The following is a 22,080-nucleotide window of genomic DNA, read 5'->3' as shown; positions in this document are numbered from 1 at the left end:
CGAGCATGTCATTAATCGTCGATTTAGAGTGGACTGCATTGCCCAGTGTGTGCATTGAGGAGCACATGTTCGTCTTTACTGGGGAGCAAGTTTGCACTCATGAATGTGGCAAAACATTCAAATCCGTAAGTGGGTGAACATTAAAGTCCTAGATGCTGCAAATCTCTATATCTGGATACGGAATGACTGAAAAAAGTTATGTCTCCAGTGTCAAAATGTGTGTAATGCACTAGTAATTAATTTCCTTTATTGACCAGTGAGGTAGCCATGTATGGAGGTGCTGTAGAGTGAAAATCAAGTTTCAAATGGGCAGTGATCCCTGTGCCTGGATAGCTCAGTCGGTAGAGCATCAGACTTTTAATCTGAGGGTCCAGGGTTCAAGTCACTGTTCAGGTGTACCTTTGCTTCTTTTACAAAAAATTAAGCAGGAAATATGAATTGCTCATTCTAATATGTGCTATTTCTGATGGCATCGCAACCTTGGGCAATATGACTCTAAGGTAGTGGAGTCCAGAGTTCTTGGAGGCTTTGCCAACATTTCAAGCCTGACTGTGCTTCTAAATAGCATGAAATAGCAATCTTTGTACAAAGTTTTAACATTGGGGAGACAGATTGGTCGAAAAAAAAGCAGACAGGCGCTGCTGAGATTCAAACTCAGGATCTCCTGTTTACTAGACAGGCGCTTTAACCAACTAAGCCACAGCACCTTTTTTGCATCTGGTCTCCTTTCCTTCCTCATGTAATCATTTAGAAGTGAAATCCACTTTTTTTAAGGCTAGGCTTCTCTAGCAATATAACTTTTCAAAATGTTTTCCAATTGACTGAAACTCCATTGCACAAAACGAGCATGTCATTAATCGTCGATTTAGAGTGGACTGCATTGCCCAGTGTGTGCATTGAGGAGCACATGTTCGTCTTTACTGGGGAGCAAGTTTGCACTCATGAATGTGGCAAAACATTCAAATCCGTAAGTGGGTGAACATTAAAGTCCTAGATGCTGCAAATCTCTATATCTGGATACGGAATGACTGAAAAAAGTTATGTCTCCAGTGTCAAAATGTGTGTAATGCACTAGTAATTCATTTCCTTTATTGACCAGTGAGGTAGCCATGTATGGAGGTGCTGTAGAGTGAAAATCAAGTTTCAAATGGGAGTGATCCCTGTGCCTGGATAGCTCAGTCGGTAGAGCATCAGACTTTTAATCTGAGGGTCCAGGGTTCAAGTCCCTGTTCAGGCGTACCTTTGCTTCTTTTACAATAAATTAAGCAGGAAATATGAATTGCTCATTCTAATATTTGCTATTTCTGATGGCATCGCAACCTTGGGCAATATGACTCTAAGGTAGTGGAGACCAGAGTTCTTGGGTGCTTTGCCAACATTTCAAGCCTGACTGTGCTTCTAAATAGCATGAAATAGCAATCTTTGTACAAAGTTTTAATATTGGGGAGACAGATTGGTCGAAAAAAAAAGCAGAGAGGCGCTGCTGAGATTCAAACTCAGGATCTCCTTTTTACTAGACAGGCGCTTTAACCAACTAAGCCACAGCACCTTTTTTGCATCTGGTCTCCTTTCCTTCCTCATGTAATCATTTAGAAGTGAAATCCACTTTTTTTTAAGGCTGGGCTTCTGTTGCAATATAACTTTTCAAAATGTTTTCCAATTGACTGAAACTCCATTGCACAAAACGAGCATGTCATTAATCGTCGATTTAGAGTGGACTGCATTGCCCAGTGTGTGCATTGAGGAGCACATGTTCGTCTTTAATGGGGAGCAAGTTTGCACTCATGAATGTGGCAAAACATTCAAATCTGTAAGTGGGTGAACATTAAAGTCCTAGATGCTGCAAATCTCTATATCTGGATACGGAATGACTGAAAAAAGTTATGTCTCCAGTGTCAAAATGTGTGTAATGCACTAGTAATTCATTTCCTTTATTGACCAGTGAGGTAGCCATGTATGGAGGTGCTGTAGAGTGAAAATCAAGTTTCATATGGGCAGTGATCCCTGTGCCTGGATAGCTCAGTTGGTAGAGCATCAGACTTTTAATCTGAGGGTCCAGGGTTCAAGTCCCTGTTCAGGCGTACCTTTGCTTCTTTTACAAAAAATTAAGCAGGAAATATGAATTGCTCATTCTAATATGTGCTATTTCTGATGGCATCGCAACCTTGGGCAATATGACTCTAAGGTAGTGGAGTCCAGAGTTCTTGGAGGCTTTGCCAACATTTCAAGCCTGACTGTGCTTCTAAATAGCATGAAATAGCAATCTTTGTACAAAGTTTTAACATTGGGGAGACAGATTGGTCGAAAAAAAAGCAGACAGGCGCTGCTGAGATTTGAACTCAGGATCTCCTGTTTACTAGACAGGCGCTTTAACCAACTAAGCCGCAGCACCTTTTTTGCATCTGGTCTCCTTTCCTTCTTCATGTAATCATTTAGAAGTGAAATACACTTTTTTAAGGCTGGGCTTCTGTTGCAATATAACTTTTCAAAATGTTTTCCAATTGACTGAAACTCCATTGCACAAAACGAGCATGTCATTAATCGTCGATTTAGAGTGGACTGCATTGCCCAGTGTGTGCATTGAGGAGCACATGTTCGTCTTTACTGGGGAGCAAGTTTGCACTCATGAATGTGGCAAAACATTCAAATCCGTAAGTGGGTGAACATTAAAGTCCTAGATGCTGCAAATCTCTATATCTGGATACGGAATGACTGAAAAAAGTTATGTCTCCAGTGTCAAAATGTGTGTAATGCACTAGTAATTCATTTCCTTTATTGCCCAGTGAGGTAGCCATGTATGGAGGTGCTGTAGAGTGAAAATCAAGTTTCAAATGGACAGTAATCCCTGTGCCTGGATAGCTCAGTCGGTAGAGCATCAGACTTTTAATCTGAGGGTCCAGGGTTCAAGTCCCTGTTCAGGCGTACCTTTGCTTCTTTTACAAAAAATTAAGCAGGAAATATGAATTGCTCATTCTAATATGTGCTATTTCTGATGGCATCGCAACCTTGGGCAATATGACTCTAAGGTAGTGGAGTCCAGAGTTCTTGGATGCTTTGCCAACATTTCAAGCCTGACTGTGCTTCTAAATAGCATGAAATAGCAATCTTTGTACAAAGTTTTAATATTGGGGAGACAGATTGGTCGAAAAAAAAGCAGACAGGCGCTGCTGAGATTCGAACTCAGGATCTCCTGTTTACTAGACAGGCGCTTTAACCAACTAAGCCGCAGCACCTTTTTTGCATCTGGTCTCCTTTCCTTCCTCATGTAATCATTTAGAAGTGAAATCCACTTTTTTAAGGCTGGGCTTCTGTTGCAATATAACTTTTCAAAATGTTTTCCAATTGACTGAAACTCCATTGCACAAAACGAGCATGTCATTAATCGTCGATTTAGAGTGGACTGCATTGCCCAGTGTGTGCATTGAGGAGCACATGTTCGTCTTTACTGGGGAGCAAGTTTGCACTCATGAATGTGGCAAAACATTCAAATCCGTAAGTGGGTGACCATTAAAGTCCTACATGCTGCAAATCTCTATATCTGGATACGGAATGACTGAAAAAAGTTATGTCTCCAGTGTCAAAATGTGTGTAATGCACTAGTAATTCATTTCCTTTATTGACCAGTGAGGTAGCCATGTATGGAGGTGCTGTAGAGTGAAAATCAAGTTTCAAATGGGCAGTGATCCCTGTGCCTGGATAGCTCAGTCGGTAGAGCATCAGACTTTTAATCTGAGGGTCCAGGGTTCAAGTCACTGTTCAGGCGTACCTTTGCTTCTTTTACAAAAAATTAAGCAGGAAATATGAATTGCTCATTCTAATATGTGCTATTTCTGATGGCATCGCAACCTTGGGCAATATGACTCTAAGGTAGTGGAGTCCAGAGTTCTTGGATGCTTTGCCAACATTTCAAGCCTGACTGTGCTTCTAAATAGCATGAAATAGCAATCTTTGTACAAAGTTTTAATATTGGGGAGACAGATTGGTCGAAAAAAAAGCAGACAGGCGCTGGTGAGATTCGAACTCAGGATCTCCTGTTTAATAGACAGGCGCTTTAACCAACTAAGCCACAGCACCTTTTTTGCATCTGGTCTCCTTTCCTTCCTCATGTAATCATTTAGAAGTGAAATCCACTTTTTTAAGGCTGGGCTTCTGTTGCAATATAACTTTTCAAAATGTTTTCCAATTGACTGAAACTCAATTGCACAAAACGAGCATGTCAGTAATCGACGATTTAGAGTGGACTGCATTGCCCAGTGTGTGCATTGAGGAGCACATGTACGTCTTTACTGGTGAGCAAGTTTGCACTCATGAATGCGGCAAAACATTCAAATGCGTGGGCTGGATGACCATTAAAGTCCTACATGCTGCAAATCTCTATATCTGGATACGGAATGACTGAAAAAAGTTATGTCTCCAGTGTCAAAATGTGTGTAATGCACTAGTAATTCATTTCCTTTATTGACCAGTGAGGTAGCCATGTATGGAGGTGCTGTAGAGTGAAAATCAAGTTTCAAATGGCAGTGATCCCTGTGCCTGGATAGCTCAGTCGGTAGAGCATCAGACTTTTAATCTGAGGGTCCAGGGTTCAAGTCCCTGTTCAGGCGTACCTTTGCTTCTTTTACAATAAATTAAGCAGGAAATATGAATTGCTCATTCTAATATTTGCTATTTCTGATGGCATCACAACCTTGGGCAATATGACTCTAAGGTAGTGGAGACCAGAGTTCTTGGGTGCTTTGCCAACATTTCAAGCCTGACTGTGCTTCTAAATAGCATGAAATAGCAATCTTTGTACAAAGTTTTAATATTGGGGAGACAGATTGGTCGAAAAAAAAAGCAGAGAGGCGCTGCTGAGATTCGAACTCAGGATCTCCTTTTTACTAGACAGGCGCTTTAACCAACTAAGCCACAGCACCTTTTTTGCATCTGGTCTCCTTTCCTTCCTCATGTAATCATTTAGAAGTGAAATCCACTTTTTTTTAAGGCTGGGCTTCTGTTGCAATATAACTTTTCAAAATGTTTTCCAATTGACTGAAACTCCATTGCACAAAACGAGCATGTCATTAATCGTCGATTTAGAGTGGACTGCATTGCCCAGTATGTGCATTGAGGAGCACATGTTCGTCTTTAATGGGGAGCAAGTTTGCACTCATGAATGTGGCAAAACATTCAAATCCGTAAGTGGGTGAACATTAAAGTCCTAGATGCTGCAAATCTCTATATCTGGATACGGAATGACTGAAAAAAGTTATGTCTCCAGTGTCAAAATGTGTGTAATGCACTAGTAATTCATTTCCTTTATTGACCAGTGAGGTAGCCATGTATGGAGGTGCTGTAGAGTGAAAATCAAGTTTCAAATGGGCAGTGATCCCTGTGCCTGGATAGCTCAGTTGGTAGAGCATCAGACTTTTAATCTGAGGGTCCAGGGTTCAAGTCCCTGTTCAGGCGTACCTTTGCTTCTTTTACAAAAAATTAAGCAGGAAATATGAATTGCTCATTCTAATATGTGCTATTTCTGATGGCATCGCAACCCTGGGCAATATGACTCTAAGGTAGTGGAGTCCAGAGTTCTTGGAGGCTTTGCCAACATTTCAAGCCTGACTGTGCTTCTAAATAGCATGAAATAGCAATCTTTGTACAAAGTTTTAACATTGGGGAGACAGATTGGTCGAAAAAAAAGCAGACAGGCGCTGCTGAGATTCAAACTCAGGATCTCCTGTTTACTAGACAGGCGCTTTAACCAACTAAGCCACAGCACCTTTTTTGCATCTGGTCTCCTTTCCTTCCTCATGTAATCATTTAGAAGTGAAATCCACTTTTTTTAAGGCTAGGCTTCTGTTGCAATATAACTTTTCAAAATGTTTTCCAATTGACTGAAACTCCATTGCACAAAACGAGCATGTCAGTAATCGTCGATTTAGAGTGGACTGCATTGCCCAGTGTGTGCATTGAGGAGCACATGTTCGTCTTTACTGGGGAGCAAGTTTGCACTCATGAATGTGGCAAAACATTCAAATCCGTAAGTGGGTGACCATTAAAGTCCTACATGCTGCAAATCTCTATATCTGGATACGGAATGACTGAAAAAAGTTATGTCTCCAGTGTCAAAATGTGTGTAATGCACTAGTAATTCATTTCCTTTATTGACCAGTGAGGTAGCCATGTATGGAGGTGCTGTAGAGTGAAAATCAAGTTTCAAATGGGCAGTGATCCCTGTGCCTGGATAGCTCAGTCGGTAGAGCATCAGACTTTTAATCTGAGGGTCCAGGGTTCAAGTCCCTGTTCAGGCGTACCTTTGCTTCTTTTACAAAAAATTAAGCAGGAAATATGAATTGCTCATTCTAATATGTGCTATTTCTGATGGCATCGCAACCTTGGGCAATATGACTCTAAGGTAGTGGAGTCCAGAGTTCTTGGATGCTTTGCCAACATTTCAAGCCTGACTGTGCTTCTAAATAGCATGAAATAGCAATCTTTGTACAAAGTTTTAATATTGGGGAGACAGATTGGTCGAAAAAAAAGCAGACAGGCGCTGCTGAGATTCGAACTCAGGATCTCCTGTTTACTAGACAGGCACTTTAACCAACTAAGCCACAGCACCTTTTTTGCATCTGGTTTCCTTTCCTTCCTCATGTAATCATTTAGAAGTGAAATCCACTTTTTTAAGGCTGGGCTTCTGTTGCAATATAACTTTTCAAAATGTTTTCCAATTGACTGAAACTCCATTGCACAAAACGAGCATGTCATTAATCGTCGATTTAGAGTGGACTGCATTGCCCAGTGTGTGCATTGAGGAGCACATGTTCGTCTTTACTGGGGAGCAAGTTTGCACTCATGAATGTGGCAAAACATTCAAATCCGTAAGTGGGTGAACATTAAAGTCCTAGATGCTGCAAATCTCTATATCTGGATACGGAATGACTGAAAAAAGTTATGTCTCCAGTGTCAAAATGTGTGTAATGCACTAGTAATTAATTTCCTTTATTGACCAGTGAGGTAGCCATGTATGGAGGTGCTGTAGAGTGAAAATCAAGTTTCAAATGGGCAGTGATCCCTGTGCCTGGATAGCTCAGTCGGTAGAGCATCAGACTTTTAATCTGAGGGTCCAGGGTTCAAGTCACTGTTCAGGTGTACCTTTGCTTCTTTTACAAAAAATTAAGCAGGAAATATGAATTGCTCATTCTAATATGTGCTATTTCTGATGGCATCGCAACCTTGGGCAATATGACTCTAAGGTAGTGGAGTCCAGAGTTCTTGGAGGCTTTGCCAACATTTCAAGCCTGACTGTGCTTCTAAATAGCATGAAATAGCAATCTTTGTACAAAGTTTTAACATTGGGGAGACAGATTGGTCGAAAAAAAAGCAGACAGGCGCTGCTGAGATTCAAACTCAGGATCTCCTGTTTACTAGACAGGCGCTTTAACCAACTAAGCCACAGCACCTTTTTTGCATCTGGTCTCCTTTCCTTCCTCATGTAATCATTTAGAAGTGAAATCCACTTTTTTTAAGGCTAGGCTTCTGTAGCAATATAACTTTTCAAAATGTTTTCCAATTGACTGAAACTCCATTGCACAAAACGAGCATGTCATTAATCGTCGATTTAGAGTGGACTGCATTGCCCAGTGTGTGCATTGAGGAGCACATGTTCGTCTTTACTGGGGAGCAAGTTTGCACTCATGAATGTGGCAAAACATTCAAATCCGTAAGTGGGTGAACATTAAAGTCCTAGATGCTGCAAATCTCTATATCTGGATACGGAATGACTGAAAAAAGTTATGTCTCCAGTGTCAAAATGTGTGTAATGCACTAGTAATTCATTTCCTTTATTGACCAGTGAGGTAGCCATGTATGGAGGTGCTGTAGAGTGAAAATCAAGTTTCAAATGGGAGTGATCCCTGTGCCTGGATAGCTCAGTCGGTAGAGCATCAGACTTTTAATCTGAGGGTCCAGAGTTCAAGTCCCTGTTCAGGCGTACCTTTGCTTCTTTTACAATAAATTAAGCAGGAAATATGAATTGCTCATTCTAATATTTGCTATTTCTGATGGCATCGCAACCTTGGGCAATATGACTCTAAGGTAGTGGAGACCAGAGTTCTTGGGTGCTTTGCCAACATTTCAAGCCTGACTGTGCTTCTAAATAGCATGAAATAGCAATCTTTGTACAAAGTTTTAATATTGGGGAGACAGATTGGTCGAAAAAAAAAGCAGAGAGGCGCTGCTGAGATTCAAACTCAGGATCTCCTTTTTACTAGACAGGCGCTTTAACCAACTAAGCCACAGCACCTTTTTTGCATCTGGTCTCCTTTCCTTCCTCATGTAATCATTTAGAAGTGAAATCCACTTTTTTTTAAGGCTGGGCTTCTGTTGCAATATAACTTTTCAAAATGTTTTCCAATTGACTGAAACTCCATTGCACAAAACGAGCATGTCATTAATCGTCGATTTAGAGTGGACTGCATTGCCCAGTGTGTGCATTGAGGAGCACATGTTCGTCTTTAATGGGGAGCAAGTTTGCACTCATGAATGTGGCAAAACATTCAAATCCGTAAGTGGGTGAACATTAAAGTCCTAGATGCTGCAAATCTCTATATCTGGATACGGAATGACTGAAAAAAGTTATGTCTCCAGTGTCAAAATGTGTGTAATGCACTAGTAATTCATTTCCTTTATTGACCAGTGAGGTAGCCATGTATGGAGGTGCTGTAGAGTGAAAATCAAGTTTCATATGGGCAGTGATCCCTGTGCCTGGATAGCTCAGTTGGTAGAGCATCAGACTTTTAATCTGAGGGTCCAGGGTTCAAGTCCCTGTTCAGGCGTACCTTTGCTTCTTTTACAAAAAATTAAGCAGGAAATATGAATTGCTCATTCTAATATGTGCTATTTCTGATGGCATCGCAACCTTGGGCAATATGACTCTAAGGTAGTGGAGTCCAGAGTTCTTGGAGGCTTTGCCAACATTTCAAGCCTGACTGTGCTTCTAAATAGCATGAAATAGCAATCTTTGTACAAAGTTTTAACATTGGGGAGACAGATTGGTCGAAAAAAAAGCAGACAGGCGCTGCTGAGATTTGAACTCAGGATCTCCTGTTTACTAGACAGACGATTTAACTAACTAAGCCGCAGCACCTTTTTTGCATCTGGTCTCCTTTCCTTCCTCATGTAATCATTTAGAAGTGAAATACACTTTTTTAAGGCTGGGCTTCTGTTGCAATATAACTTTTCAAAATGTTTTCCAATTGACTGAAACTCCATTGCACAAAACGAGCATGTCATTAATCGTCGATTTAGAGTGGACTGCATTGCCCAGTGTGTGCATTGAGGAGCACATGTTCGTCTTTACTGGGGAGCAAGTTTGCACTCATGAATGTGGCAAAACATTCAAATCCGTAAGTGGGTGAACATTAAAGTCCTAGATGCTGCAAATCTCTATATCTGGATACGGAATGACTGAAAAAAGTTATGTCTCCAGTGTCAAAATGTGTGTAATGCACTAGTAATTCATTTCCTTTATTGCCCAGTGAGGTAGCCATGTATGGAGGTGCTGTAGAGTGAAAATCAAGTTTCAAATGGACAGTAATCCCTGTGCCTGGATAGCTCAGTCGGTAGAGCATCAGACTTTTAATCTGAGGGTCCAGGGTTCAAGTCCCTGTTCAGGCGTACCTTTGCTTCTTTTACAAAAAATTAAGCAGGAAATATGAATTGCTCATTCTAATATGTGCTATTTCTGATGGCATCGCAACCTTGGGCAATATGACTCTAAGGTAGTGGAGTCCAGAGTTCTTGGATGCTTTGCCAACATTTCAAGCCTGACTGTGCTTCTAAATAGCATGAAATAGCAATCTTTGTACAAAGTTTTAATATTGGGGAGACAGATTGGTCGAAAAAAAAGCAGACAGGCGCTGCTGAGATTCGAACTCAGGATCTCCTGTTTACTAGACAGGCGCTTTAACCAACTAAGCCGCAGCACCTTTTTTGCATCTGGTCTCCTTTCCTTCCTCATGTAATCATTTAGAAGTGAAATCCACTTTTTTAAGGCTGGGCTTCTGTTGCAATATAACTTTTCAAAATGTTTTCCAATTGACTGAAACTCCATTGCACAAAACGAGCATGTCATTAATCGTCGATTTAGAGTGGACTGCATTGCCCAGTGTGTGCATTGAGGAGCACATGTTCGTCTTTACTGGGGAGCAAGTTTGCACTCATGAATGTGGCAAAACATTCAAATCCGTAAGTGGGTGACCATTAAAGTCCTACATGCTGCAAATCTCTATATCTGGATACGGAATGACTGAAAAAAGTTATGTCTCCAGTGTCAAAATGTGTGTAATGCACTAGTAATTCATTTCCTTTATTGACCAGTGAGGTAGCCATGTATGGAGGTGCTGTAGAGTGAAAATCAAGTTTCAAATGGGCAGTGATCCCTGTGCCTGGATAGCTCAGTCGGTAGAGCATCAGACTTTTAATCTGAGGGTCCAGGGTTCAAGTCACTGTTCAGGCGTACCTTTGCTTCTTTTACAAAAAATTAAGCAGGAAATATGAATTGCTCATTCTAATATGTGCTATTTCTGATGGCATCGCAACCTTGGGCAATATGACTCTAAGGTAGTGGAGTCCAGAGTTCTTGGATGCTTTGCCAACATTTCAAGCCTGACTGTGCTTCTAAATAGCATGAAATAGCAATCTTTGTACAAAGTTTTAATATTGGGGAGACAGATTGGTCGAAAAAAAAGCAGACAGGCGCTGGTGAGATTCGAACTCAGGATCTCCTGTTTAATAGACAGGCGCTTTAACCAACTAAGCCACAGCACCTTTTTTGCATCTGGTCTCCTTTCCTTCCTCATGTAATCATTTAGAAGTGAAATCCACTTTTTTAAGGCTGGGCTTCTGTTGCAATATAACTTTTCAAAATGTTTTCCAATTGACTGAAACTCAATTGCACAAAACGAGCATGTCAGTAATCGACGATTTAGAGTGGACTGCATTGCCCAGTGTGTGCATTGAGGAGCACATGTACGTCTTTACTGGTGAGCAAGTTTGCACTCATGAATGCGGCAAAACATTCAAATGCGTGGGCTGGATGACCATTAAAGTCCTACATGCTGCAAATCTCTATATCTGGATACGGAATGACTGAAAAAAGTTATGTCTCCAGTGTCAAAATGTGTGTAATGCACTAGTAATTCATTTCCTTTATTGACCAGTGAGGTAGCCATGTATGGAGGTGCTGTAGAGTGAAAATCAAGTTTCAAATGGCAGTGATCCCTGTGCCTGGATAGCTCAGTCGGTAGAGCATCAGACTTTTAATCTGAGGGTCCAGGGTTCAAGTCCCTGTTCAGGCGTACCTTTGCTTCTTTTACAATAAATTAAGCAGGAAATATGAATTGCTCATTCTAATATTTGCTATTTCTGATGGCATCACAACCTTGGGCAATATGACTCTAAGGTAGTGGAGACCAGAGTTCTTGGGTGCTTTGCCAACATTTCAAGCCTGACTGTGCTTCTAAATAGCATGAAATAGCAATCTTTGTACAAAGTTTTAATATTGGGGAGACAGATTGGTCGAAAAAAAAAGCAGAGAGGCGCTGCTGAGATTCGAACTCAGGATCTCCTTTTTACTAGACAGGCGCTTTAACCAACTAAGCCACAGCACCTTTTTTGCATCTGGTCTCCTTTCCTTCCTCATGTAATCATTTAGAAGTGAAATCCACTTTTTTTTAAGGCTGGGCTTCTGTTGCAATATAACTTTTCAAAATGTTTTCCAATTGACTGAAACTCCATTGCACAAAACGAGCATGTCATTAATCGTCGATTTAGAGTGGACTGCATTGCCCAGTATGTGCATTGAGGAGCACATGTTCGTCTTTAATGGGGAGCAAGTTTGCACTCATGAATGTGGCAAAACATTCAAATCCGTAAGTGGGTGAACATTAAAGTCCTAGATGCTGCAAATCTCTATATCTGGATACGGAATGACTGAAAAAAGTTATGTCTCCAGTGTCAAAATGTGTGTAATGCACTAGTAATTCATTTCCTTTATTGACCAGTGAGGTAGCCATGTATGGAGGTGCTGTAGAGTGAAAATCAAGTTTCAAATGGGCAGTGATCCCTGTGCCTGGATAGCTCAGTTGGTAGAGCATCAGACTTTTAATCTGAGGGTCCAGGGTTCAAGTCCCTGTTCAGGCGTACCTTTGCTTCTTTTACAAAAAATTAAGCAGGAAATATGAATTGCTCATTCTAATATGTGCTATTTCTGATGGCATCGCAACCCTGGGCAATATGACTCTAAGGTAGTGGAGTCCAGAGTTCTTGGAGGCTTTGCCAACATTTCAAGCCTGACTGTGCTTCTAAATAGCATGAAATAGCAATCTTTGTACAAAGTTTTAACATTGGGGAGACAGATTGGTCGAAAAAAAAGCAGACAGGCGCCGCTGAGATTCAAACTCAGGATCTCCTGTTTACTAGACAGGCGCTTTAACCAACTAAGCCACAGCACCTTTTTTGCATCTGGTCTCCTTTCCTTCCTCATGTAATCATTTAGAAGTGAAATCCACTTTTTTTAAGGCTAGGCTTCTGTTGCAATATAACTTTTCAAAATGTTTTCCAATTGACTGAAACTCCATTGCACAAAACGAGCATGTCAGTAATCGTCGATTTAGAGTGGACTGCATTGCCCAGTGTGTGCATTGAGGAGCACATGTTCGTCTTTACTGGGGAGCAAGTTTGCACTCATGAATGTGGCAAAACATTCAAATCCGTAAGTGGGTGACCATTAAAGTCCTACATGCTGCAAATCTCTATATCTGGATACGGAATGACTGAAAAAAGTTATGTCTCCAGTGTCAAAATGTGTGTAATGCACTAGTAATTCATTTCCTTTATTGACCAGTGAGGTAGCCATGTATGGAGGTGCTGTAGAGTGAAAATCAAGTTTCAAATGGGCAGTGATCCCTGTGCCTGGATAGCTCAGTCGGTAGAGCATCAGACTTTTAATCTGAGGGTCCAGGGTTCAAGTCCCTGTTCAGGCGTACCTTTGCTTCTTTTACAAAAAATTAAGCAGGAAATATGAATTGCTCATTCTAATATGTGCTATTTCTGATGGCATCGCAACCTTGGGCAATATGACTCTAAGGTAGTGGAGTCCAGAGTTCTTGGATGCTTTGCCAACATTTCAAGCCTGACTGTGCTTCTAAATAGCATGAAATAGCAATCTTTGTACAAAGTTTTAATATTGGGGAGACAGATTGGTCGAAAAAAAAGCAGACAGGCGCTGCTGAGATTCGAACTCAGGATCTCCTGTTTACTAGACAGGCACTTTAACCAACTAAGCCACAGCACCTTTTTTGCATCTGGTTTCCTTTCCTTCCTCATGTAATCATTTAGAAGTGAAATCCACTTTTTTAAGGCTGGGCTTCTGTTGCAATATAACTTTTCAAAATGTTTTCCAATTGACTGAAACTCCATTGCACAAAACGAGCATGTCATTAATCGTCGATTTAGAGTGGACTGCATTGCCCAGTGTGTGCATTGAGGAGCACATGTTCGTCTTTACTGGGGAGCAAGTTTGCACTCATGAATGTGGCAAAACATTCAAATCCGTAAGTGGGTGAACATTAAAGTCCTAGATGCTGCAAATCTCTATATCTGGATACGGAATGACTGAAAAAAGTTATGTCTCCAGTGTCAAAATGTGTGTAATGCACTAGTAATTAATTTCCTTTATTGACCAGTGAGGTAGCCATGTATGGAGGTGCTGTAGAGTGAAAATCAAGTTTCAAATGGGCAGTGATCCCTGTGCCTGGATAGCTCAGTCGGTAGAGCATCAGACTTTTAATCTGAGGGTCCAGGGTTCAAGTCACTGTTCAGGTGTACCTTTGCTTCTTTTACAAAAAATTAAGCAGGAAATATGAATTGCTCATTCTAATATGTGCTATTTCTGATGGCATCGCAACCTTGGGCAATATGACTCTAAGGTAGTGGAGTCCAGAGTTCTTGGAGGCTTTGCCAACATTTCAAGCCTGACTGTGCTTCTAAATAGCATGAAATAGCAATCTTTGTACAAAGTTTTAACATTGGGGAGACAGATTGGTCGAAAAAAAAGCAGACAGGCGCTGCTGAGATTCAAACTCAGGATCTCCTGTTTACTAGACAGGCGCTTTAACCAACTAAGCCACAGCACCTTTTTTGCATCTGGTCTCCTTTCCTTCCTCATGTAATCATTTAGAAGTGAAATCCACTTTTTTTAAGGCTAGGCTTCTGTAGCAATATAACTTTTCAAAATGTTTTCCAATTGACTGAAACTCCATTGCACAAAACGAGCATGTCATTAATCGTCGATTTAGAGTGGACTGCATTGCCCAGTGTGTGCATTGAGGAGCACATGTTCGTCTTTACTGGGGAGCAAGTTTGCACTCATGAATGTGGCAAAACATTCAAATCCGTAAGTGGGTGAACATTAAAGTCCTAGATGCTGCAAATCTCTATATCTGGATACGGAATGACTGAAAAAAGTTATGTCTCCAGTGTCAAAATGTGTGTAATGCACTAGTAATTCATTTCCTTTATTGACCAGTGAGGTAGCCATGTATGGAGGTGCTGTAGAGTGAAAATCAAGTTTCAAATGGGCAGTGATCCCTGTGCCTGGATAGCTCAGTCGGTAGAGCATCAGAATTTTCATCTGAGGGTCCAGGGTTCAAGTCCCTGTTCAGGCGTACCTTTGCTTCTTTTACAAAAAATTAAGCAGGAAATATGAATTGCTCATTCTAATATGTGCTATTTCTGATGGCATCGCAACCTTGGGCAATATGACTCTAAGGTAGTGGAGTCCAGAGTTCTTGGATGCTTTGCCAACATTTCAAGCCTGACTGTGCTTCTAAATAGCATGAAATAGCAATCTTTGTACAAAGTTTTAATATTGGGGAGACAGATTGGTCGAAAAAAAAGCAGACAGGCGCTGCTGAGATTTGAACTCAGGATCTCCTGTTTACTAGACAGGCGCTTTAACCAACTAAGCCGCAGCACCTTTTTTGCATCTGGTCTCCTTTCCTTCCTCATGTAATCATTTAGAAGTGAAATCCACTTTTTTAAGGCTGGGCTTCTGTTGCAATATAACTTTTCAAAATGTTTTCCAATTGACTGAAACTCCATTGCACAAAACGAGCATGTCATTAATCGTCGATTTAGAGTGGACTGCATTGCCCAGTGTGTGCATTGAGGAGCACATGTTCGTCTTTACTGGGGAGCAAGTTTGCACTCATGAATGTGGCAAAACATTCAAATCCGTAAGTGGGTGAACATTAAAGTCCTAGATGCTGCAAATCTCTATATCTGGATACGGAATGACTGAAAAAAGTTATGTCTCCAGTGTCAAAATGTGTGTAATGCACTAGTAATTAATTTCCTTTATTGACCAGTGAGGTAGCCATGTATGGAGGTGCTGTAGAGTGAAAATCAAGTTTCAAATGGCAGTGATCCCTGTGCCTGGATAGCTCAGTCGGTAGAGCATCAGACTTTTAATCTGAGGGTCCAGGGTTCAAGTCCCTGTTCAGGCGTACCTTTGCTTCTTTTACAATAAATTAAGCAGGAAATATGAATTGCTCATTCTAATATTTGCTATTTCTGATGGCATCGCAACCTTGGGCAATATGACTCTAAGGTAGTGGAGACCAGAGTTCTTGGGTGCTTTGCCAACATTTCAAGCCTGACTGTGCTTCTAAATAGCATGAAATAGCAATCTTTGTACAAAGTTTTAATATTGGGGAGACAGATTGGTCGAAAAAAAAGCAGACAGGCGCTGCTGAGATTTGAACTCAGGATCTCCTGTTTACTAGACAGGCGCTTTAACCAACTAAGCCGCAGCACCTTTTTTGCATCTGGTCTCCTTTCCTTCCTCATGTAATCATTTAGAAGTGAAATCCACTTTTTTAAGGCTGGGCTTCTGTTGCAATATAACTTTTCAAAATGTTTTCCAATTGACTGAAACTCCATTGCACAAAACGAGCATGTCATTAATCGTCGATTTAGAGTGGACTGCATTGCCCAGTGTGTGCATTGAGGAGCACATGTTCGTCTTTACTGGGGAGCAAGTTTGCACTCATGAATGTGGCAAAACATTCAAATCCGTAAGTGGGTGAACATTAAAGTCCTAGATGCTGCAAATCTCTATATCTGGATACGGAATGACTGAAAAAAGTTATGTCTCCAGTGTCAAAATGTGTGTAATGCACTAGTAATTCATTTCCTTTATTGACCAGTGAGGTAGCCATGTATGGAGGTGCTGTAGAGTGAAAATCAAGTTTCAAATGGGAGTGATCCCTGTGCCTGGATAGCTCAGTCGGTAGAGCATCAGACTTTTAATCTGAGGGTCCAGGGTTCAAGTCCCTGTTCAGGCGTACCTTTGCTTCTTTTACAATAAATTAAGCAGGAAATATGAATTGCTCATTCTAATATTTGCTATTTCTGATGGCATCGCAACCTTGGGCAATATGACTCTAAGGTAGTGGAGACCAGAGTTCTTGGGTGCTTTGCCAACATTTCAAGCCTGACTGTGCTTCTAAATAGCATGAAATAGCAATCTTTGTACAAAGTTTTAATATTGGGGAGACAGATTGGTCGAAAAAAAAAGCAGAGAGGCGCTGCTGAGATTCAAACTCAGGATCTCCTTTTTACTAGACAGGCGCTTTAACCAACTAAGCCACAGCACCTTTTTTGCATCTGGTCTCCTTTCCTTCCTCATGTAATCATTTAGAAGTGAAATCCACTTTTTTTTAAGGCTGGGCTTCTGTTGCAATATAACTTTTCAAAATGTTTTCCAATTGACTGAAACTCCATTGCACAAAACGAGCATGTCATTAATCGTCGATTTAGAGTGGACTGCATTGCCCAGTGTGTGCATTGAGGAGCACATGTTCGTCTTTAATGGGGAGCAAGTTTGCACTCATGAATGTGGCAAAACATTCAAATCCGTAAGTGGGTGAACATTAAAGTCCTAGATGCTGCAAATCTCTATATCTGGATACGGAATGACTGAAAAAAGTTATGTCTCCAGTGTCAAAATGTGTGTAATGCACTAGTAATTCATTTCCTTTATTGACCAGTGAGGTAGCCATGTATGGAGGTGCTGTAGAGTGAAAATCAAGTTTCATATGGGCAGTGATCCCTGTGCCTGGATAGCTCAGTTGGTAGAGCATCAGACTTTTAATCTGAGGGTCCAGGGTTCAAGTCCCTGTTCAGGCGTACCTTTGCTTCTTTTACAAAAAATTAAGCAGGAAATATGAATTGCTCATTCTAATATGTGCTATTTCTGATGGCATCGCAACCTTGGGCAATATGACTCTAAGGTAGTGGAGTCCAGAGTTCTTGGATGCTTTGCCAACATTTCAAGCCTGACTGTGCTTCTAAATAGCATGAAATAGCAATCTTTGTACAAAGTTTTAATATTGGGGAGACAGATTGGTCGAAAAAAAAGCAGACAGGCGCCGCTGAGATTCTAACTCAGGATCTCCTGTTTACTAGACAGGCGCTTTAACCAACTAAGCCGCAGCACCTTTTTTGCATCTGGTCTCCTTTCCTTCCTCATGTAATCATTTAGAAGTGAAATCCACTTTTTTAAGGCTGGGCTTCTGTTGCAATATAACTTTTCAAAATGTTTTCCAATTGACTGAAACTCCATTGCACAAAACGAGCATGTCATTAATCGTCGATTTAGAGTGGACTGCATTGCCCAGTGTGTGCATTGAGGAGCACATGTTCGTCTTTACTGGGGAGCAAGTTTGCACTCATGAATGTGGCAAAACATTCAAATCCGTAAGTGGGTGAACATTAAAGTCCTAGATGCTGCAAATCTCTATATCTGGATACGGAATGTCTGAAAAAAGTTATGTCTCCAGTGTCAAAATGTGTGTAATGCACTAGTAATTCATTTCCTTTATTGACCAGTGAGGTAGCCATGTATGGAGGTACTGTAGAGTGAAAATCAAGTTTCAAATGGGCAGTGATCCCTGTGCCTGGATAGCTCAGTCGGTAGAGCATCAGACTTTTAATCTGAGGGTCCAGGGTTCAAGTCACTGTTCACGCGTACCTTTGCTTCTTTTACAAAAAATTAAGCAGGAAATATGAATTGCTCATTCTAATATGTGCTATTTCTGATGGCATCGCAACCTTGGGCAATATGACTCTAAGGTAGTGGAGTCCAGAGTTCTTGGAGGCTTTGCCAACATTTCAAGCCTGACTGTGCTTCTAAATAGCATGAAATAGCAATCTTTGTACAAAGTTTTAACATTGGGGAGACAGATTGGTCGAAAAAAAAGCAGACAGGCGCTGCTGAGATTTGAACTCAGGATCTCCTGTTTACTAGACAGGCGCTTTAACCAACTAAGCCGCAGCACCTTTTTTGCATCTGGTCTCCTTTCCTTCCTCATGTAATCATTTAGAAGTGAAATACACTTTTTTAAGGCTGGGCTTCTGTTGCAATATAACTTTTCAAAATGTTTTCCAATTGACTGAAACTCCATTGCACAAAACGAGCATGTCATTAATCGTCGATTTAGAGTGGACTGCATTGCCCAGTGTGTGCATTGAGGAGCACATGTTCGTCTTTACTGGGGAGCAAGTTTGCACTCATGAATGTGGCAAAACATTCAAATCCGTAAGTGGGTGAACATTAAAGTCCTAGATGCTGCAAATCTCTATATCTGGATACGGAATGACTGAAAAAAGTTATGTCTCCAGTGTCAAAATGTGTGTAATGCACTAGTAATTCATTTCCTTTATTGCCCAGTGAGGTAGCCATGTATGGAGGTGCTGTAGAGTGAAAATCAAGTTTCAAATGGACAGTAATCCCTGTGCCTGGATAGCTCAGTCGGTAGAGCATCAGACTTTTAATCTGAGGGTCCAGGGTTCAAGTCCCTGTTCAGACGTACCTTTGCTTCTTTTACAAAAAATTAAGCAGGAAATATGAATTGCTCATTCTAATATGTGCTATTTCTGATGGCATCCCAACCTTGGGCAATATGACTCTAAGGTAGTGGAGTCCAGAGTTCTTGGATGCTTTGCCAACATTTCAAGCCTGACTGTGCTTCTAAATAGCATGAAATAGCAATCTTTGTACAAAGTTTTAATATTGGGGAGACAGATTGGTCGAAAAAAAAGCAGACAGGCGCTGCTGAGATTCGAACTCAGGATCTCCTGTTTACTAGACAGGCGCTTTAACCAACTAAGCCGCAGCACCTTTTTTGCATCTGGTCTCCTTTCCTTCCTCATGTAATCATTTAGAAGTGAAATCCACTTTTTTAAGGCTGGGCTTCTGTTGCAATATAACTTTTCAAAATGTTTTCCAATTGACTGAAACTCCATTGCACAAAACGAGCATGTCATTAATCGTCGATTTAGAGTGGACTGCATTGCCCAGTGTGTGCATTGAGGAGCACATGTTCGTCTTTACTGGGGAGCAAGTTTGCACTCATGAATGTGGCAAAACATTCAAATCCGTAAGTGGGTGACCATTAAAGTCCTACATGCTGCAAATCTCTATATCTGGATACGGAATGACTGAAAAAAGTTATGTCTCCAGTGTCAAAATGTGTGTAATGCACTAGTAATTCATTTCCTTTATTGACCAGTGAGGTAGCCATGTATGGAGGTGCTGTAGAGTGAAAATCAAGTTTCAAATGGGCAGTGATCCCTGTGCCTGGATAGCTCAGTCGGTAGAGCATCAGACTTTTAATCTGAGGGTCCAGGGTTCAAGTCACTGTTCAGGCGTACCTTTGCTTCTTTTACAAAAAATTAAGCAGGAAATATGAATTGCTCATTCTAATATGTGCTATTTCTGATGGCATCGCAACCTTGGGCAATATGACTCTAAGGTAGTGGAGTCCAGAGTTCTTGGATGCTTTGCCAACATTTCAAGCCTGACTGTGCTTCTAAATAGCATGAAATAGCAATCTTTGTACAAAGTTTTAATATTGGGGAGACAGATTGGTCGAAAAAAAAGCAGACAGGCGCTGGTGAGATTCGAACTCAGGAACTCCTGTTTAATAGACAGGCGCTTTAACCAACTAAGCCACAGCACCTTTTTTGCATCTGGTCTCCTTTCCTTCCTCATGTAATCATTTAGAAGTGAAATCCACTTTTTTAAGGCTGGGCTTCTGTTGCAATATAACTTTTCAAAATGTTTTCCAATTGACTGAAACTCCATTGCACAAAACGAGCATGTCAGTAATCGACGATTTAGAGTGGACTGCATTGCCCAGTGTGTGCATTGAGGAGCACATGTACGTCTTTACTGGTGAGCAAGTTTGCACTCATGAATGCGGCAAAACATTCAAATGCGTGGGCTGGATGACCATTAAAGTCCTACATGCTGCAAATCTCTATATCTGGATACGGAATGACTGAAAAAAGTTATGTCTCCAGTGTCAAAATGTGTGTAATGCACTAGTAATTCATTTCCTTTATTGACCAGTGAGGTAGCCATGTATGGAGGTGCTGTAGAGTGAAAATCAAGTTTCAAATGGCAGTGATCCCTGTGCCTGGATAGCTCAGTCGGTAGAGCATCAGACTTTTAATCTGAGGGTCCAGGGTTCAAGTCCCTGTTCAGGCGTACCTTTGCTTCTTTTACAATAAATTAAGCAGGAAATATGAATTGCTCATTCTAATATTTGCTATTTCTGATGGCATCACAACCTTGGGCAATATGACTCTAAGGTAGTGGAGACCAGAGTTCTTGGGTGCTTTGCCAACATTTCAAGCCTGACTGTGCTTCTAAATAGCATGAAATAGCAATCTTTGTACAAAGTTTTAATATTGGGGAGACAGATTGGTCGAAAAAAAAAGCAGAGAGGCGCTGCTGAGATTCGAACTCAGGATCTCCTTTTTACTAGACAGGCGCTTTAACCAACTAAGCCACAGCACCTTTTTTGCATCTGGTCTCCTTTCCTTCCTCATGTAATCATTTAGAAGTGAAATCCACTTTTTTTTAAGGCTGGGCTTCTGTTGCAATATAACTTTTCAAAATGTTTTCCAATTGACTGAAACTCCATTGCACAAAACGAGCATGTCATTAATCGTCGATTTAGAGTGGACTGCATTGCCCAGTATGTGCATTGAGGAGCACATGTTCGTCTTTAATGGGGAGCAAGTTTGCACTCATGAATGTGGCAAAACATTCAAATCCGTAAGTGGGTGAACATTAAAGTCCTAGATGCTGCAAATCTCTATATCTGGATACGGAATGACTGAAAAAAGTTATGTCTCCAGTGTCAAAATGTGTGTAATGCACTAGTAATTCATTTCCTTTATTGACCAGTGAGGTAGCCATGTATGGAGGTGCTGTAGAGTGAAAATCAAGTTTCAAATGGGCAGTGATCCCTGTGCCTGGATAGCTCAGTTGGTAGAGCATCAGACTTTTAATCTGAGGGTCCAGGGTTCAAGTCCCTGTTCAGGCGTACCTTTGCTTCTTTTACAAAAAATTAAGCAGGAAATATGAATTGCTCATTCTAATATGTGCTATTTCTGATGGCATCGCAACCCTGGGCAATATGACTCTAAGGTAGTGGAGTCCAGAGTTCTTGGAGGCTTTGCCAACATTTCAAGCCTGACTGTGCTTCTAAATAGCATGAAATAGCAATCTTTGTACAAAGTTTTAACATTGGGGAGACAGATTGGTCGAAAAAAAAGCAGACAGGCGCTGCTGAGATTCAAACTCAGGATCTCCTGTTTACTAGACAGGCGCTTTAACCAACTAAGCCACAGCACCTTTTTTGCATCTGGTCTCCTTTCCTTCCTCATGTAATCATTTAGAAGTGAAATCCACTTTTTTTAAGGCTAGGCTTCTGTTGCAATATAACTTTTCAAAATGTTTTCCAATTGACTGAAACTCCATTGCACAAAACGAGCATGTCAGTAATCGTCGATTTAGAGTGGACTGCATTGCCCAGTGTGTGCATTGAGGAGCACATGTTCGTCTTTACTGGGGAGCAAGTTTGCACTCATGAATGTGGCAAAACATTCAAATCCGTAAGTGGGTGACCATTAAAGTCCTACATGCTGCAAATCTCTATATCTGGATACGGAATGACTGAAAAA

At 41.0% G+C, this 22,080-nt stretch overlaps 19 non-coding genes across 19 annotated transcripts; 16 read left to right on the top strand and 3 right to left on the bottom strand.

Moving 5' to 3' along the window:
• The first annotated feature begins 1,164 nt into the window (after positions 1 to 1,164).
• On the top strand, positions 1,165 to 1,237 carry TRNAK-UUU (transfer RNA lysine (anticodon UUU)). Its single transcript has one exon. It is a non-coding gene; the product is annotated as a tRNA-Lys (tRNA).
• A 771-nt stretch (positions 1,238 to 2,008) lies between these two features.
• On the top strand, positions 2,009 to 2,081 carry TRNAK-UUU (transfer RNA lysine (anticodon UUU)). The gene has a single exon. It is a non-coding gene; the product is annotated as a tRNA-Lys (tRNA).
• A 768-nt stretch (positions 2,082 to 2,849) lies between these two features.
• TRNAK-UUU (transfer RNA lysine (anticodon UUU)) lies at positions 2,850 to 2,922 on the top strand. The gene has a single exon. It is a non-coding gene; the product is annotated as a tRNA-Lys (tRNA).
• Positions 2,923 to 4,000: 1,078 nt separating this feature from the next.
• TRNAN-AUU (transfer RNA asparagine (anticodon AUU)) lies at positions 4,001 to 4,074 on the bottom strand. Its single transcript has one exon. It is a non-coding gene; the product is annotated as a tRNA-Asn (tRNA).
• A 457-nt stretch (positions 4,075 to 4,531) lies between these two features.
• TRNAK-UUU (transfer RNA lysine (anticodon UUU)) lies at positions 4,532 to 4,604 on the top strand. The gene has a single exon. It is a non-coding gene; the product is annotated as a tRNA-Lys (tRNA).
• Positions 4,605 to 5,375: 771 nt separating this feature from the next.
• TRNAK-UUU (transfer RNA lysine (anticodon UUU)) lies at positions 5,376 to 5,448 on the top strand. Its single transcript has one exon. It is a non-coding gene; the product is annotated as a tRNA-Lys (tRNA).
• A 769-nt stretch (positions 5,449 to 6,217) lies between these two features.
• On the top strand, positions 6,218 to 6,290 carry TRNAK-UUU (transfer RNA lysine (anticodon UUU)). Its single transcript has one exon. It is a non-coding gene; the product is annotated as a tRNA-Lys (tRNA).
• A 2,453-nt stretch (positions 6,291 to 8,743) lies between these two features.
• On the top strand, positions 8,744 to 8,816 carry TRNAK-UUU (transfer RNA lysine (anticodon UUU)). The gene has a single exon. It is a non-coding gene; the product is annotated as a tRNA-Lys (tRNA).
• A 768-nt stretch (positions 8,817 to 9,584) lies between these two features.
• On the top strand, positions 9,585 to 9,657 carry TRNAK-UUU (transfer RNA lysine (anticodon UUU)). The gene has a single exon. It is a non-coding gene; the product is annotated as a tRNA-Lys (tRNA).
• A 1,078-nt stretch (positions 9,658 to 10,735) lies between these two features.
• On the bottom strand, positions 10,736 to 10,809 carry TRNAN-AUU (transfer RNA asparagine (anticodon AUU)). The gene has a single exon. It is a non-coding gene; the product is annotated as a tRNA-Asn (tRNA).
• A 457-nt stretch (positions 10,810 to 11,266) lies between these two features.
• On the top strand, positions 11,267 to 11,339 carry TRNAK-UUU (transfer RNA lysine (anticodon UUU)). The gene has a single exon. It is a non-coding gene; the product is annotated as a tRNA-Lys (tRNA).
• A 771-nt stretch (positions 11,340 to 12,110) lies between these two features.
• On the top strand, positions 12,111 to 12,183 carry TRNAK-UUU (transfer RNA lysine (anticodon UUU)). The gene has a single exon. It is a non-coding gene; the product is annotated as a tRNA-Lys (tRNA).
• A 769-nt stretch (positions 12,184 to 12,952) lies between these two features.
• On the top strand, positions 12,953 to 13,025 carry TRNAK-UUU (transfer RNA lysine (anticodon UUU)). The gene has a single exon. It is a non-coding gene; the product is annotated as a tRNA-Lys (tRNA).
• Positions 13,026 to 15,475: 2,450 nt separating this feature from the next.
• TRNAK-UUU (transfer RNA lysine (anticodon UUU)) lies at positions 15,476 to 15,548 on the top strand. Its single transcript has one exon. It is a non-coding gene; the product is annotated as a tRNA-Lys (tRNA).
• Positions 15,549 to 16,315: 767 nt separating this feature from the next.
• Positions 16,316 to 16,388, top strand: TRNAK-UUU (transfer RNA lysine (anticodon UUU)). Its single transcript has one exon. It is a non-coding gene; the product is annotated as a tRNA-Lys (tRNA).
• Positions 16,389 to 17,159: 771 nt separating this feature from the next.
• TRNAK-UUU (transfer RNA lysine (anticodon UUU)) lies at positions 17,160 to 17,232 on the top strand. Its single transcript has one exon. It is a non-coding gene; the product is annotated as a tRNA-Lys (tRNA).
• A 2,760-nt stretch (positions 17,233 to 19,992) lies between these two features.
• TRNAN-AUU (transfer RNA asparagine (anticodon AUU)) lies at positions 19,993 to 20,066 on the bottom strand. The gene has a single exon. It is a non-coding gene; the product is annotated as a tRNA-Asn (tRNA).
• Positions 20,067 to 20,523: 457 nt separating this feature from the next.
• TRNAK-UUU (transfer RNA lysine (anticodon UUU)) lies at positions 20,524 to 20,596 on the top strand. The gene has a single exon. It is a non-coding gene; the product is annotated as a tRNA-Lys (tRNA).
• A 771-nt stretch (positions 20,597 to 21,367) lies between these two features.
• TRNAK-UUU (transfer RNA lysine (anticodon UUU)) lies at positions 21,368 to 21,440 on the top strand. Its single transcript has one exon. It is a non-coding gene; the product is annotated as a tRNA-Lys (tRNA).
• Positions 21,441 to 22,080: the final 640 nt, after the last annotated feature.

This window comes from Ambystoma mexicanum, unplaced genomic scaffold (genome assembly GCF_040938575.1).
Source record: "Ambystoma mexicanum isolate Mex_15411 unplaced genomic scaffold, UKY_AmexF1_1 Mex_scaf1, whole genome shotgun sequence".
NCBI classification, from domain to species: domain Eukaryota; kingdom Metazoa; phylum Chordata; class Amphibia; order Caudata; family Ambystomatidae; genus Ambystoma; species Ambystoma mexicanum.
The sequence above is the reverse complement of the archived record's forward strand: the minus strand, read 5'-3'. Positions and strand labels throughout refer to the sequence as shown.